The sequence below is a fragment of the Manis javanica genome, chromosome 4, assembly GCF_040802235.1.
Source record: "Manis javanica isolate MJ-LG chromosome 4, MJ_LKY, whole genome shotgun sequence".
NCBI lineage: Eukaryota > Metazoa > Chordata > Mammalia > Pholidota > Manidae > Manis > Manis javanica.
Genome location: NC_133159.1, coordinates 118,545,886 through 118,551,885, shown reverse-complemented (window position 1 = coordinate 118,551,885; position 6,000 = coordinate 118,545,886).

The following is a 6,000-nucleotide window of genomic DNA, read 5'->3' as shown; positions in this document are numbered from 1 at the left end:
TAAGAATCTTGTCCCTTCAAAAACAACAACCAAAACCACAAAAATAGAACGTGCACTCCTTTTTCAAACAGAAAGAGCAGACTTAATGAGAGAATTAGGAACAACTGGAGCAGACAGCTGTCTTTGTTTGCAACACCTTCACTCAGAATAATTCTCAAAGTATACAAGTGACCCACTAAAAGTATGCAATTCATTGGTTTTTAGTATATTCACATCTATGAAAATATGTGCAACCATCACCAGTTTTAGAACTTTTCATCACCTCAAAAGGAAACACCGAACTTAGTGGCAATTAGAACACTGCTTCCCCATTCCTCACTTCCTACCACTATCCTCTCTTATATAACCACTATCTACTTTCTGTCTCTATAGATTTCCCTGTTCTGGACTTTCAAAGACATTTAATCATTTAATATGTAGTCTTTTGTGACTGGCCTCTTTCATTTAACATAAGGTTCTCAAAGTTCATCCATGTTGTAGCATGTAGCCATACATCATGCCTTTTTATAGACAAATAATATTCTAGCATGTGAATATATGACATTTTGTTCATCCATTCCTCAGCTGATGGATATTTGGGTTGTTTCTACCTTTTGGCTGTTGTGAATAATGCTGATATAAATATCCATGCACAAGTTTCTGTGTGGACGTAAGTGTTCATGTCTCCTGGGTATATTTCTAGGAGAGGAATTGCTGGGTCATATGGTGACTCTATGTTTAATCCTTTGAGAAAATGGCAGAATGTTTTCCAAAGCAGTTGCACCATTTATATTCCTACCAGCAGTGTACAGGGTTCCAATTTCTCTACATCCTCACCCACTTGTGTTATTATCAGCCTTGTTGATTCCAGCTACCCTAGTGGGTGTGAACTACTATCTCATTGTGGCTTTGATTTGCATTTCCCTGATGACTAATAATGTTGAGCATTTCTGAGGGCTGCTTATTAGCCATTTATATGTATTCCTTGGACAAATATCTATTCAAGTCCTTTGGCCATGTCTTAATTGGATTATTTGTCTTTTTATTTTTAAGAGTTCTGTGTGTGTGTGTGTGTGTGTGTGTGTGTGTGTGTAGTGGATAGCAGTCCTTTAGCATCTATATGATTTGCAAATACTTTCTTCTATTTGGTGGGCTGTCTTTTTACTTTCTTGATGGTATCCTTTAAAGTACAATAGTTTTTAATTTTAATGAAGTCCAATTTTAGTTTTTCTTTTGTTGCTGATACTTGATGCTATATCTAAGAATCTTTACCAAATCCAAGGTCATGAAGATTACACCTAAGTTTTCTTCTAGGAGTTTATAGTTTTGACTCTTAAATTTAGGTTTTTGATCCATTTTGAGTTAATTTTTTTATAAGCTGTTAGATAAGGATACAACTTCAGTCTTTTCCTTGTGGATATTTAATGTTTCAGTATTGTTCATTGGAAACTACTCTCTTCCCTACTCTTAGTGCCCTTGTCAAAAATCAATTGATCATAGATAAGCAATCATATATATGTATGTTTACGATATATGATCATAGATATGTGGGTTTATTTCTGTACTGCCAACCCTATTCCAATGATCTGTATGTCTGTTGTTGAGACAGTACCACCTTGAGAACCTTATGTTAAATGAAAGAGGCCAGTCACAAAAGACTACATATTAAATGATTAAATGTCTTTGAAAGTCCAGAACAGGGAAATCTATAGAGACAGAAAGTAGATAGTGGTCATATAAGAGAGGATAGTGGTAGGAAGTGAGGAATGGGGAAGCAGTGTTCTAATTGCCACTAAGTTCGGTGTTTCCTTTTGAGGTGATGAAAAGTTCTAAAACTGGTGATGGTTGCACATATTTTCATAGATGTGAATATACTAAAAACCAATGAATTGCATACTTTTAGTGGGTCACTTGTATACTTTGAGAATTATTCTGAGTGAAGGTGTTACTATTGATCTGTATTAAGTTTTGAAGTCAGGAAGAGTAAGACCTCCTACTTCGTTCTTTTGCAAGACTCTTTTGGTTATTTTGAATCTGTTGTCATCATCACTTGAATTTTAGAATCAGCTTTTGAATTTCTATTAAAAAGTCAGCTGGGATTCTGATGGGAATTGCCTTGAATCTGTAGTATAGTTTGGGAACATTGCCATCATAACAGTGTTAAGTCTTCTGATCCATGAACATGGGATGCCTTTCCATTTAGATCTTCATCAATGTCCTCAACAATGTTTTGTAATTTTTGCATTATGTTTTATACTTTTTGTTAAATTTATTTCTATTTTATCCTTCTTGTTATTATAAGTAGAATTGTTTTCTTAATTTTATTTTTGAATTGCTTGTTTTAACTACAAGACAATTGATTTTTGTACATTGTTATTGTATCTTGTCTCTTTGCTGAATTCACTTATTGGTTCAAATAATTTTTTAGAGGATTTCTTCAGGTTTTCTATATACAGGATCATATAGTCTATGAATATAGTTTTAGCCTTCCTTTTCAATCTTGATGCCTTCTATTTATTTTACTTACCTAATTTCCTGGCTAGAACCTCCATTACAACTTTAAATAGAGGTTGTAAGAGCAGACATATTTGTCTTGTTCCTAATCTTAGAGGGGAAGCCTTCAATATCCCACCAATAAGTATGATGTTAGGTGTGGGTTTTTCATAGATGCTCTTTATTAGGTTGTGGGTGTTCTCTTGTATTCTTAGCTTGTTGAGTATTTCTATCATAAAAGAGTGTTGAATTTGTCAAATACTCTTTACTGAGTCTATTAGATGTCAAGTGATTTTTGTTTTCTAGACTGATACAATGTATGACATTGATCTTCAGATGTCAACAAACCTTGTGTTCCTAGAATAAATCCCACTTTTTCATGGTATATGATGCTTTTTATATGCAGCTGAGGACTTTTTTAGTCCATATTCATAAGATATATTGGTCTATATTTTTCATTTCTTGTGATGTCTTTATTTGGTTTTGGTATGAAGATAATAGTGGTCTCATATAAAAATCTGAAAAGCACTCCTTTCTCTTCTATTTCTTGTAAATATTTGTGAATAATTGATATTTATTCTTCAAATATTTGGGAGAAGTCAATGATGAAGCTATCTGGGCCTGGGATCTTCTTTGTGGGTAGTTTCTTTAATAAGTACAATCTCTTCACTTGTTAGAGGTTATTCAAATTGTCTATTTCTTCTTGAGTCAGCTTCAGTAATTTGTCTTTTAGGAATTTGTCATTTCATCTAAGTTATCAAATATATTGGCATACAATTGCTCACAGTATTTTTTTTACAATCTTTTTACTTATATATAGGGTCAGTATACTGTCCCCTCTAACAATTTTGTTCTGGTGATTTTAGCCTTACCTATTGATCATTAAGGGAAAACTCTTTCTTTACTCACAATCCTTCTGACACTAAATGTGTGAGTTTTTCCATAACAAAAAACTCTCCAATTCTCTTCAGACACCACAGATTGTCCCACAATTTAATTCAGTCCTGACACTAACTACCTGGAATAAGTACAGATCCCACAGGTCCCACAATACTGCCTCCTGCTTCAGATGACAGTCACAGGTAGTGGGCCTCCAGGTTAGCCACACTTCTGTACAATTGGCTCCAAATCATGGTTCCCACAACACTCCACTGAGGTTCAATAATTTACTGTAATGGCTCACAGAACTCAGGAAAACAGTTTACTTATATTTACCTGTTTATTAAAAATGATATTATAAAGGATACATATGAACAACAAGAAGAAGTGGTACATAGGGTGAAGTCTGGAAGGACCTCAAGTGCAGGAACTTCTGTCCCTGTGGAGTTTACTGGGCATCCCCCACGTGTCAATGTCTTCACCATCTTTGAGGCTCTCTGAACCCCTTTGTTTAAGGTTTTTATAGAGGATCCATTACATAGGCATGATTGATTAGATCATTGGCCATGGTGATTAACTGAATCCCCAGCCCTTCTCCCTTCCCTGGAGGTGAGGGGGTTGGGGCAGAAAGTTCCAACCTCTAATCACAGCGTTGGTTCCTCAGGACCGGTCCCCATCCTCCAAGAGTCACTTTATTGCCATAAATTCAGGTGTGGTTGAGAGGGGCTTGTTATAAATAACAAGAGATCCTTCTCTTGCTTTTTCACTCAGGAAATTAAGGGTTTTAGGAGCTCTAGACTTGCAATCAGGGAGGGAGACCAAATATAACTTTCTTATGTCACAATATCACAGTCAATCTAACTAAAGATTTGTCAGTTTTGTTTATCTTTTCAAAGAACTGCCTTTTGGTGTCATTGATTTTCTCCATTGTTTTTATAGCCTCCACCTTATTAATTTCTGCTTGTTATTATTTCCTTCTTTTTGCTTGCTTTAGGTTTAGTACACTTTTTCTTTTTCCAGTGTTGTAAGGTGGAAGGGTAAGTTATTTATTTGAGGTATTTCTTCTTCTTACTATAGTTATTTATAGCTATAAATTACCCTCTAACCACTGCTTTTGCTGCATCCCATAAGTTTCAATATGTTGTGTCTTCATTTCCATTCAAAGTATTTCCTGGTTTTTCTTCCAATTTCTCCTTTAAACCATTGTTTAATCAGTAGTATGTTGCTTAATTTCCACATATTTGTCAGTTTCTCGATTTATTTTTTCTCCTATTGATTTCTGATTTCATTCTGTTATGGTCATGGAACATATTTTGTGCTACTTTTAACACTTTAAATTTATTGAGATTTATTTTATGACCCAGCATATGGCATACCGTGAACTTCTCTGTTTCTTTGCATGCCTCATAATTATGCTGTTGTTGGAAACTGGGTATCTCAGATGATATATTGTAGCAACTCAGGGTATAGTTTTCCTTACTCTGGGCTTGTTATTGTTATTTGCTTATTTTTCGTTTAGTGACAATTAGACTATATGAGTGAAGTCCCTTTCCTCCTCACTGTCTTCAGCCTCTGGTGTTGTTCCTCAAGGAAGCACGGCTTCCAGGCAGGCTCCCAAGGCAGGGAAACTGGCCCAAGTGTGGGTGATCAATAACATCATGTCCAAAGGAACTGGTAGTAGATAAGCTGTTTCTACTCAAATTTTTTTTTATTTTAGCACTTTCTGTTTTCAGTGGATCCCATGAGTTATGTGTAGAAAATAAAGCTCTGTGAGAGTTGGTGAAATTTTTCTGGAGACCAAGCTGGTGTTACCTATTAATTTTTTTTTAATGTACCTGCCCTTTTTCTGGGCAATATCCTCACCAGGCATTTAGCACCTGGATACACTTTTAAAATTCACCAATATTCATGTATAAAGATGTCCACTGAAACATTTTTGGTAATAATAAAAACCAGGGGCACAACCAAAGTGCCTACTGATGAGGGACTAACTGGTAAATAAAGGTTTGCATAGCCACACAGTAATTAGTTGAAGAATTTTGGTAGAGTGAAACAAAGCTCATTAAAAATAAGGTATATACTGACATAGAAAGAGCTCCAATTTCTATCTTTAAATAAAAAGAACGACATTATGCAGAATAGTGTAAGTAGTGTGACCCCTTTTGTGTGAATTTTAAAAATACTTAAATGGATGTATATATGTGGAAAAATATATTCTTTTCCTGGAAAGATTAATAAACTATAACTTATGGTTACCTTTGGCAAGAGACTAAATGAATTTCACATTTTATATTTCCCTCTAAATATGTTGAGATTTATTTTATGACCCAGCATATTTTAAAGCCAAAAGGGTTACCTGGATGGAGAGATTTAGGCCATTTTTTGTTTTTTTCTTTGTTCTTATCATTAATATTTAATGGTCAACCACATTATAAAAGAAAATTTATGAAATGAAAGCATGTATTTTCAAAGTACAAGCTTGTGAAGTGAAATTTCTAGTTTTCTCAGTCACCTACACCTCCCATACACCTCACAGCCATCCCTCCCTCCTTCCTCAATCTACCAAAGTCAAGAGTTGGGATACAGCAGCATGAGTGGCCTGAAGGGGGCTCTATTCTAGGCCCTTGCTACTCAAGCATGACCCATGGA